The following is a 12,544-nucleotide window of genomic DNA, read 5'->3' on the forward strand; positions in this document are numbered from 1 at the left end:
AAGGTCCTAAGAAAGAGCCTTCCCTACTCTCACCTTACAGGAATAGTCAATTTATCTTTTGGACTTTAGACATGTTTAGTGCTTTGGTAGTTGATATAAAGTGTAAATGAAATGGTTGATGAATGTGAATGTATGCTCTAAATGCATTTTATTATACTATTTGATTTATTTCTATCATTGTTATTGAAATATATTAAATATATACATACACTGTATAGATATGTGTGTATGCATATACATATACATACATATATATGTATAGTATGTGTGTGTACATACATACATGCACACATAAGCATAGATATGTGTCAGTAAAACCCAAGCCCATGTTGAATGGATATAAGCATATCATTAAGGAACCTTGAAGGATAAAATATGGACAGGACAAAAGTGGTTCTATTAAGTTGAATATATGCTGATTTTTTTCTGGCCAATGAAACACCAATCTATAGCATGGGAAAGTACCCTAAATAACATGGAACATGGAAGTAAGGGGAGACCAGCACCCTGCAAGATAGTGTGAGCAGAGGTTGCTTTCAGCTGCCCTCTGGTCTAGGTTGGTTCTCATGACAGGTGGGGCTAAGCATGTGAGTGAAAGGCACATTTCAGAGTTCTGACAGTTGAGAAGGTCAAGGTCCTTGTTACACCATTACCTATACTATATATGTATATATGTGTATATATATATATATATGTGTATATATATATATATATATATATATATATGTGTGTGTGTGTGTATGTGTGTGTGTGTGTGTGTGTGTGTGTATATACTTTTAACCCTTAACCATTTTTTTTTAACACAGGAAAAGGTATTGGAAATGATCTAAAATAAAATAGCATTGTTTTGCCTCTAATTGTTAAGGTAAAATACCTTTCATTGTTTTCCAGCAAATAAAAGATAACTTGATAACTCCTGAGGGCTAGCCATGATTCTTTCTTAGAGGTTTTCTTGCCTTCAGAGAATTGACATTTAAAAACACAAAATGGCATAGACGATGGTAGAGTTTTCAACTTTCTATGCATTTAAATGTACACACACTCACATACTTACAATGGAGTGCTAGAATAATGTAATAAAAGTTTACAGTTTTATAGGTAATGGCTGATCATTCATGATTAAGAAATGTTGATTCACACATCTGAAAAGGTGCTTTAAAACCTAAAAGATGATGATGATGATGATGTGATAATTAATTCCGCAATATCCTTTATCTGCTCCTACCTTTGTGATTTCCCACTTATATAACAGAAACAGTTTTAGAAAGCAAGTACAAGCAGAGATGTCAATTCACCACCAGAAACCCTTTGTAACACTTTTTACTCGAAAAATAATTTTAGATTTGAGGAATTGTTTTTGACACCATTAGGATTTCTATCAGCAAATGCCTTTCAGTCAACTGTCAGATTAGTACCCTCATGGTTTAATCTATTTCAATTGTCCTTTCTTCAGGAATAATAAGGAATACTTTAGAGAAAATATATTTAAAGATATCCCAAGTTGTAGCAACAAGCAGAGGAAAAAACAGAAAGAATTTAAGTTCCTGTTAAATAAAAGAAGACATTTCTCTTGTAAGTCTCTCTTTGTCTCTGTCCCTCATTATATATGTATATGTATATATATGCCTATATGTGTATTTATATATATATATATATATGCACATACACATATACATATATAAGTGTGTGTGTGCGTGAGTGTGTGTGTGTGTGCACTTACTTGCCTTAAAGATAGGTAAAAGTGAAGCAGTAGAATATAAAGGAAAGAACCTTGGAGTTGGTTTCAGAAGAAATGGATTCAAATTTTGAATCTGTTATTCAATAGACATTTGTCCTTAAGCAAACATTTTATCTTTCTGAGTTTCCTCATCTGTAAAATGGGGATAGTAATACTTGAACAACTTGTCTAACAGGGTTGTTGTGTGGACAATGCTTTATAAATGTGAATCATTATTAAAATATAAAGATGTTCAAGGCATTTTGTTTTCTCTATACAAGTTTACAAATATTACTATGTACATTTTAGTATTACTGACCAAATAATAAGAGAAAAAATTACACACACACAGATATATGTGGAGGCATTTGTATAATATATGTGTATATATGACTTGGCAAGATATATTACTTGTGTTTATGTATGTAAAATATGTTTATGTATGTATACACACATGCATACATGCATACATACACATACATACATACATACATATATATACACACACACACAAGTATAAAGCCTTGCCAAGTCTTAAGATCACATGCCAAAGTTATATGAGAATAAAGCATTTGTTCTATCTAAAATGCAATTTTATACATATATTTATATATACATATATGTTTATATATGCATGTGTATATACATATTTATAGATGTGTTCATATATATGTATGTTCTCTAATTAGACACACAAGAATGTTTATAGGATGTCTATTATATTATCTAATATATATGGTATATTATATAATATTTTAGGTCTTAAAAGTTGTGATGTATACCTCGTACACACAAGTTGTAAATACTTTCAAAAAGCTTAAAAAACAAATATATAGGCTTGAAGAACACAAATTGCAGTGAATGTGTTAAATAATTCTCCTTGAAAGAAAATAAAAGTCATTCTATGAACCCTGTCTTTTTTTACAAAATTATTCTTGGAACTCTCCATTTAAAATTGTTTTAAGAACCAATTCACTTAAGAATATTGGTCCCTTGACATATTCACCATATATCATTTTTATTCAAAATAGTATTATATGTATTGATCTTGTACTATATCTATCATACCACTTTCCAAATTACTTTTGACTATTTATAAAAATCAAATCACTCTCAATGGATAAAATTTTCCCAGCACTGTGGTTATTCAAGAGACGATCATCTAAACACAATCAAAGAGAAAAAAATACTTTGTGTTTCAAGATCTCCAAAGCTGCAACTCTCTTTTGCATGCATATTCTCCTATAATTGATTTTTAAAAAAGATAATTTACTTTGATGTCATTCAAACTTTGTAGGTCCGTATGAAATATTTGCAAAATAGGTATTTATCTTAGCATCTTAGATTTAGATCTGGAAGGAACCATAAAGGCCATCACATGAAAAATCCATAATCTTAAAACTAAAGAAACAGTATTTTATTAACTTACCCACTGCCTTAACTTACACTAAAAGACCAGAGATCATGTTGTTAAGTCTTTCTGCTCTTTTGGAACTGAAAAAAAATAAGTTTTTGTTTTATTTTTTTTTACTTTTGAAAACTAAATTATATCTCATTATGGAGCTCAGATAAAAGTTGCTATCTTCATATAGCAGGGAACAAAAAGATTTAAGGGAAACAAATTATACCGAAACACATACATTAGAGAGCCATTATTTCATACAATGGATATCAGTAGAGGGACTTCCCTCACTAGAAGGTTCTGGTACTGGTAAAATTGTAGTGAATATTCTCTCCTACTCCCATCTCTAAAATGAGTACATATATATGTTATGTTTGTTCAGCATGTTTTCATTATTTCTACTTACTTATAGTCATCAAAGAGCATTGTCCAAACCTTTTTTTCTATCTTCAAACTTCCCTTGCTACCCCCTCTTTCTCTCTCCTCAGCAAAGAACTCCACTTCATACTTTACTAAGAAAAATGGGGCCCACTCACCTATTGCTTCCATTTCTCCCTCCATTCTATATCACAAAACCCTTCTCATAATTGCCCTTACTTCAGTCTCTGTTGAAGAGGTGATCCTTATGTTTGCCCAACCCAGTTTCTTACTGGTACCCTTGATTTCATCATCTCCCATATCCTACAGCACATTCCCCTGACAATTATTCTTCCTGCCTCTCCCAAAATATTAAATATTTTTCTATCTGTTTATTCCTTTCCTGCTGCTTATAAATAATCCCATGACTCCCTCATCCTTAAAATAAATTTTTATGGTACTATGGTACTATCCCAGCCTCAAGGCCACACATGGCCCTCTAGGTCCTCAAGTGTGGCCTTCTGACAAAGGACGCAGAGGGTCACATTGGCCTCAAGGCCACAGGTTCCCCACCCCTATACTATCCCCTGAAGCTATCCTTTATCTATCCTCCATTTTACTTCCAAACTCTTAATAAAAGCTATCTACACCCACTATCTCCACTTCCATTTTTTCTGATTATATCTCCAGAGCTTAGAAAACTGTTGGGCACTTATTAGGCTCTTAATGAATTGTAGTCACTTGATTGGAGTTTGTAATTTGACTTCCAACCACATACTTCAACCCAAAATGCTTTCTCCAAAGTTATAAGTGATAAGTTCAGAGTGGTGTTTTCCAAGGAATGGACTGGTAAATGTTTAATAACTGGGTTGTTTGTTTTGTTTCACTTCTTTGTTTTTTTTTGGGGGGGGGGGATAGGGTTTATGTGCAATGCACTTTTAAATTTAAGCTGCATTATTAACATATTCTCCATTGCTTAAAAAACAACTAGATAGTCAATGAAGCAATACTTCAAGTCTTGATTTGTTGCACTTATGTTTCTGAGGTGTACATGATCAGAATGAAAATGTAAAAATTGGCTTTCTGATGCTAATTCTAGCTGGCTCCAGCACACTCCTGACTTTCCCTATCTTTACCTCTGAAGCATTAGACACTTTTGAACTTCTGATCCTCCAGGATACTCTCTCTTCTCTGGTTATTGTTATTATTATTGTTATTATTATTAGTAGTAGTGGCAGTAGCAGCAGCAGCAGCAGCAGCAGCAGGAGCAGCAGCAGCAGCAGTAGTAGTAGTAGTATCACTACTTTCTATGGTTTTACTCTTGAATATCTGAAATTTAGAGCTTCCCCAAAGTATCATGGCTTGTTTTAGGTGGTTGTAATTTCTGGAGGCATTTAGTAAATAGTAGATTTATTGACCATCATAAATAATATTGTAAAATATATTGTAGAAAGAATTCATACACTGGTTAAGGAATTAGATTAGATGAACTTTGATTTTTTTCTGTTGGAAGATTCTATTATTCTATTATCTTAATCTAGTTTCATTTATCCCTGCTTTCATTACCAATGTTTAATAGCAATTATCAAATTTTATTGGCTTCAAAAGTCTTTTCTTTACATCCAGAATGATGTCCCAGCAGGACAGCATCCTTTCTGGGTACTTATCTGTTGGTAGGATGGATTGTTTTGTGTAAATGGTTTGGTAGTTTCTCCACTAACTAATATTGATGTATCTTTGAGAGCACTTAACTCAGCAGTCTCCTTCTTCTAAGTCATGGAGTTTTAACACGCTTTCCAATACAAGAACCAGCTGTGCTCCTATATTAACAAGCCATTCTTAATTAGCAAAGAAGCTAGAAGGGAAGTTAAAGATCATTTTATCCACCCACAACTTTATATTAATTGAAATTCATGGTGTCAGATGAATGTTCATATGTTATTTAGTTTTCTTTACCTTTTTCTCCTTTGTTACAAGAGAATGCTTGTTATGGGGATGTTTTTTTTTTCCATATAATATGCATAATGAAGGTAGAGGCTTCGTGATAGTGGTGGTAGCTGCATTGGTGGTGTATGTGTTGGGAGGAGGATAGACCAAATAAAAATTTTAGCCAAATTCAGTATTCTTCTTATGTATATTTTGAACTCATATGTCTTTGTTTGTTCCTATGGAAGCACATATATCCATTCTAGAATTCTAGCAATAGAAATTAGAATAAGATTATGAACTGAAAATATGGAATCCTTCTTTTAGTCTACTTATGTTATTTAAAATTTCTTCCCTATAGTAGGATGTCCTCCTCAATTGGTTGTTAGATGTGTGTCCAACTACAATCACTAATTAAATTAGCTCAACCAAACTGAAAAAGGGAGAAGATATAAAATATAATATCTTTCTACGAACCAAACCAAAACTATTTCTGTTTTGTCTCAGATCCTGGATTTGATTGAGTACTATTTGTTAAAGTTGATGACTTTTCAAACAAATCAAACATTGTATTTGAAGTCAGGGAGACCTAGATTCAAGTCACCTAATATTTCTATGCCTCAGTTTCCTCATTTATAAAGTGAGAAGGTTGGAATCAATGGAATCAATCCAAGTTCACTTCCAGCTTTAAATCTATGATCACATTTTAAGTAATTATGCTCATCATTAGAATAAATCTGAAATCAAACTGCTCTTCAAATATTAGGGTGTGCAAGTGGCAAAATAGAAAACATTCTTGTTTCTTGAAAAATGGAGAATAAAAAAAACCATATTTAAGAAAAGAAAACTAATCTGCTTTAACCATACAATAAATTTTATCAGTGTAAGTAAAATGTACTATGTTATTGGTTATAAGACATCTCTTTTCATAATTCTTAATACTCTTAAACCATTTGGCAACATCCATACTACCTGGGGAATCCATAGGGTAGTCTGCCTCATCCAATGTTTCTTTGTATTTTTGTGTTATAATATTTATTCATAGACATCTGAATTCATTTAGGTCATCAACAGACCATATTTTCTTCTGTTATCTTTATCTTCATTGGGGGTTTATATACATAGGCTCATTATCTTTAAGAAATGTTTTTTTTTTTCACTGCAATCTTGAGTATTTAAATATGTTTTCCTACTTATATTCAACTCCTCTGTTTTTCATTTTTTGACTCCTTTCCCTGTGATTTCTCAGGAGGGTGGACCTCAATGCTTTCTTAGACTTCTCCCATACTAAGCAATCACTGTTTTATTTACCTCAGTCCCTGTCCCAAATGATTTCTGAGGGAATTTGTCCCAGATAAATGCTAGACCCTTTGCTTGAGATAAGCCTGGGGATTGCACATACCTCCTGGTGTCTTATCTCAATTCTCTCTCTTCCTCACTTCTCTAGTTCAGTGTTGTTGAAGCATAATGAGTACTGTCCAAGAAAGGGAATGCTGAGTGGTTGCATTAGGAGTTAGATATAAGCTTTCTTTGTTGGCAATTTATCAGGTATTTGCCTTAGAATTAAAGTATTTGGTACCAGTGGAGAGAGCTGAGTTTCAACAAGTCATGAGTATTGGCAAATCAGTCTAGTTCTTCATTTTCTCGAACTCCCAACATAGAAATCCACACCATTTAAAAAATTCTATATTCATAGGTATTATGCCCATTTTGCATGTAAAAATAACAGAAATGTCATTTAAGAAGCTCCAGAGTGTTAAATTTTCATCAAAATATGCAAATGAAATACATTATCATACATATTCATTTCTTTTGGGGCAATGTTTTTAGAAAAGCAAGTTACTCATTTGTAAGTGACATATTTTATTTTCCTTCTTCTCATGAGCATACATAAATTACTATGCTTGGTCACATGTAGGGAACATCCAACCCAGAGCTTTATCTATAACAGATACCTAAGGAAGGAATGGCTGTCTATATGTCAATTAAAAAATAAATTTATTCATCAATTATATCCTTGGTGCTATGATGAATTTGTCAGCTATTAATTTATCATATATGTCCTTAGACCAAGAGCCACAAGTTTCATTACCTATTCTGTAAATTTGGATTTTCTTTTATTGTTCCCAAATGGACTTCTCCACAGGATGTTCTTAAAGGGTTACCTCTATTTATTTTTTTTCAATAATCTGAACTTGTGTTCACAATATACACATATTTCTTGCATATTTCTGTATTTGTATCAGTACATTTTTTAACTTTTTTTGAATCCCTAAGCTTTTAAAATTGTGTCACTTCTAGCATGCACTTCCTCTGAATAGGCCAAGATGCCTCTTCTATCTCCATTTCTTTCCAAGTACCACTGTACCTAGTACCTTTTGTTTCACAGAGCACTGAGGTCATGAAGTACATCTCAGGTATTTCCACTGTCCTCATGGATGAGAATAGAACATCATCAACATTCCAGCAGATGTGCTACTGAAAAACTCAGAACTTATCATTTTGTAAATATAGTTTGAAATTTTCTCCTTAACAATTTATACCTCAGTTGCCTGATTAGAGACAGGCCCACACCTTTTCACTAATTAGAAGTGAGGCCGCAGGCTAGTTAGCAAACTAGTTTGCTAGTTTTTGAGAGGTGTGAAGCTCTCAGGGCCCTAAGGGGAGTTGCTAAGACTAGAGCCAATGGTATGTGCACTGAGTTCTAGTCAATCAGATGATGGCTAGGATTGTATAAGAAGAGACCCCAGAAGAACCGGGAGCAGTGAAACTTAGAGTGGCAGGATTCCAAAAAAAAGAGCCAGCATCTATATAGAATGTGGAGCAAAGAGTGCTGAATGAGAGAGAGTTGCAGAGATCAAGGAACGCAGAGTCAGCAGACTGGCAAGAGAGAGTGTTTAGCAGAGAGTTAGGATTCCTGAGTGATCTTTTATAGGAAGGCCCTAGCAGTGAGGGGAATTTACAAGTATGGCTTGATTCCTTGCTGTAATATGCTGTTATAATTTCCTGGTTACTAGTGTGAGGTGGGCATAGCAGTTTTGGAATAGTATTGCTCTTATATCAAATTGGGGGCATTAGTCCTTGGATATGATCCTCTGGAGTCTAAATAAATGTTATACTTCCTCTGGCTTCTCCCTAGATAATTCCATATACTTCATGATTCCAAACCACTGAGGCAAGTCCATGGCCCTCTCTGAAGTCATGAATTTTGCTTTACTACTACTACTACAACTACTACTACTACCACCACCACCACCACCACTACTACTACTACCACTACTACTACTACTACTACTACACACACATACACATATACACACTTGGGCATAGAAAACTGTATTTTACACTTTAGGGAGTTAGGAGGGGAAAGGGATAACAGACATTGTTAGGGAGTGATAAGGAGGTGAGTGGAGCGGGTAAGGCAGAAGTCAGAAACAAGATAGACACTTGAGGAGAGATAGGATAAAAGGAGAGTAAGATAAACAGACAAAAATAGGATATAGAGAAATGCACATTTACTGATCATAACTATCAATATGATTGGGATGAGCTATCATATGGAATGGAGACAGATAGTAGAATTAATGGGAAACCAGAATCCAAAAAATATGTTGTGTACAAGATACAAACTATAAGACAGAGAGACACACAAAGAGTGGAAATGAAGGACTGGAGCTGAGTCTTTTATGTTTCAGCTGAAATGAAGATGACAGTGGTGGCAATCACAATCTCAACAAAGCAAAAGCAAAATTAAACCTAATTGAACAAGATAATCAGGGATACTATATTTTGCTAAAAAGTAGGATGGACAATGAAGTAATATCAAAACCTCTTAGAGCAAGTTTCTCTGAAAAAGGCCTCATTTCTCAAATAGAGAAATGATTCAAACTGATAGTATGAGAGCTATTCCTCAGTTGATAAATGGGTAAAGGATATAAACAGGCAATTTTCAGAAGAAAAAAAGCTATCTATAGTTAGATAAAAATGCTCTAAATTACTATTGTTTAGAGAAAGGCAAAGTAAAACAGCTCTGGGCTACCAAATCTTACCTATCTGAAATGAAAAATGCTAAATGGAATGAGGGAAAATAGATACATTAATAAGCTGCTAGGAGAGTAATGAATTAGTCCAGCTATTCTGGAGAAAACTCTAAAACTATAACCAAAGGAATAAAAAACTTAGATCCAGCATTACATCTATACCCAAAGAGGTCAAAGAACAAGGACAACTGATATACACACATGTGTATATCAGTTCTTTTTGCAGTGGAAAAGAATTAGAAATTGAGGGGATGCCCATCAAAATTGCAGAATGGTTGGACAAGTTTTGGCATATGATTTTGAGGAGATATTATTGTGTTTTAAGAAATGAAGAGAGGTGTGATTTTAGAAAAAAAAAATAGCATGACAAGACTTCTATAAACTAATACAAAGTGAAGTGAGAAGAACCAGGGGATCATTGTGCACAGTAACAGCAATGTCGTAATGATGATCAACCATGAAAGACTTGGCTACTCTGATCAATTCAGTGATCCAAAACATTTCCAAAGGACTCATGATGGATGCCCCAGATGTTTTGAAATGCTCCAGAGAAAGAACTGATGAAATCTGAGTGCCAATTGAACTAAAATTTCTCATTTTCTTTTTTTTGTATTATGACCAATGTGAAAAATATGTTTTTTTATGATTTCATAACATTTGCTTCACTTCTTAGTGGGTTGGGTAGGGAAAGAATCTGGAACTGAAAATTTAAAAAGAAAAGAATGTTAAAAATAAATAAATTGTGTGTGTGTGTATAGAGGTTCTGTTTCAGATGTGCCTAGGTGTAAGAGCAACAGAACTATAGGTCTATGTTATTCTATGCTTCCCAAAGGAGAAAAATCATTATATAATTCAGCCCCCTCCCCTCCAAATCAATTGACTCTGAGAAATAAATTGGATATTGTTTGGAGTGTAACATATTAAGTGACAAAGAAACAGTTGACTGAATTATGTATAAGCATGTTATATGATTTTTGGATTCTTGTTGAGAAATATTGATTTTAAATTTATTGACTAAAGTACCTAAATAGTAAACATAATTGCCTACATTGATATCTATTAATACCTGGCACTTACTTTAAAAATAAGGGTCCTCTATTTACCCTTATTTCATATGTACCCTTAATTCCAAACCTAAATATGTAGACAGCACTGGAAAAAAGAGTTGGGCCCTGAGTTGAATCAGAGGACATCACTTTATATTGCATTTGAGAAATCATATCATACTTTTAATGTTCCCAAACTGGTTTTACTACAACTTTTCTTTATGCAACTATTCTCCTATGGACAAAGTATAATTGGAAATCATAGACAAAAAAGGTTACTCAAAAGATAATTTAAAAAAAAAGATGCTTGGTGGATCTAAGTGACCAATAAAATATTACCAACAATAAGCTACATGAAATAACACATAAAACATTATCAAGAACATGTATGACCAGAAAAGGAGGTGGGTCCGATATCCAGTTTAAAAAAAAAAGAGGAAATCAATGGACATCAATACTACTTTGTGAGTAAACTTGAAACTTAACTCTTTAATTCCCTGAAGAGACTGGATCCATGATCCATATAAGGGCCATGTCCTCTTTTGCATTAAGGTTAAGATATTGAACACAGGCAAAAAGCCCTTTGACCCCTAGAAGGGAATTGTCAAGAAGGTAACTGAGTAGTGACTTCTGTAATGCTAACTCAAAGCTATATTTTAATATGTTATAATCTTTTATTCATGTTTTCTATAAATATTAATATTAAATCATCTTGATATAGAGATAATTGGAAACCTTGAAAGAACTGTGTCATTTTGGAAATTTCTCAAAGAATACTTAGATTTAGAATAATGCTACATACAATTTTTAAAATGTTTCTAGCTGAGTTGGGCCTAAAATTATCAGTTTTTTTCAACAATAAGTGTATATTTCAATAATCAAAGATCTTTGATCTCATTGAATTAGTACCAACTGAATTTCAACTAATTATATTTAACCAAATATTTCATCTGTTTGAAGTCTTACTTGAACCACAACTGTAAACAAACTTTTAATTCCTCCCACTTTTTTGACTCCTGAAAATTTTACATGACTTTTATCCTTTATTCAAGACACTGAAGAGTGTAGGGCCAAGGATATGTTCTCTGAGACACCACAGTGCAGATCAAATAATATTCCTTCCTATATTTAACAATTTAATGACTTTGCAACCTATCCAAATGTATGATTGTGTTATTGCCCACCAATTTGTTCATAAGGAATCATTAGAAACTTCAATAAAGGATTTGCTTAAAAGTAGTAACAATTAAAGTCTCTAACATTCACCTCATCTACTCCATTAGTTACTCTGCCCAAATTGAATGACATATCTATACTTGACAAAGTCATACACTAAATTTTAAAGTTCCAGAAATCCTAAAGTTTTCTGTACATTTACTCCCAAAATGATTAAATTGCTCTTTATTGTTATTGCTATTATTATTCTCTAAATTAAAAAAAGACAGTCCATATGAATGTTTTCTTATTTGTTAAGTTTGGACAATTTTTTTTTGAGTTAGTATACATTTTGGCAAAAGAAACAAAATGTTCAATGACTTTAAAAAGTATGCTTTGCTATATATGCTTTTTCTGCTTTCCCTGGCTGGTGATACTGTTGTAAAAATTCTTTAATAAAGTGCAGAAAAGTCCTTGGGTTTCTTCTTCTGTTGCTGCAAGTCTCTTAATAGGATGGATAGAGAATTGTAATGCTCCATTGCTTTTGGCTAATGTAGGAGAATACAAGGGCCTTCTTACTTTCAAAGGGGCATTAAAACAAAGTTGCTTCTAACAGTTAGTAAAACAGTTTAGTGGCATGAGTAAAAAAAAGTCATATTTTTAAATCAATTAAAATTTTAATCAACCAAATTGTTTTTAAATAAATTTATTTTTTTTCTTATTTTACTCTTTAACAGGAAATGATATCTCTTGTTTTGGCAATGGGAAAATAATCAAAATTGCAGAAGATTTTCGATTGCTTAAACTAATTTCTAAGTGGGGCTTTGTAGTATTTTCATTTAAATCAGATGTGCTCTCATATATCTAAACAAAAGCTTATTCAGTAATAGAATATTTTGAC

The sequence above is a fragment of the Trichosurus vulpecula genome, chromosome 1 (genome assembly GCF_011100635.1).
Source record: "Trichosurus vulpecula isolate mTriVul1 chromosome 1, mTriVul1.pri, whole genome shotgun sequence".
NCBI classification, from domain to species: Eukaryota; Metazoa; Chordata; class Mammalia; order Diprotodontia; family Phalangeridae; genus Trichosurus; species Trichosurus vulpecula.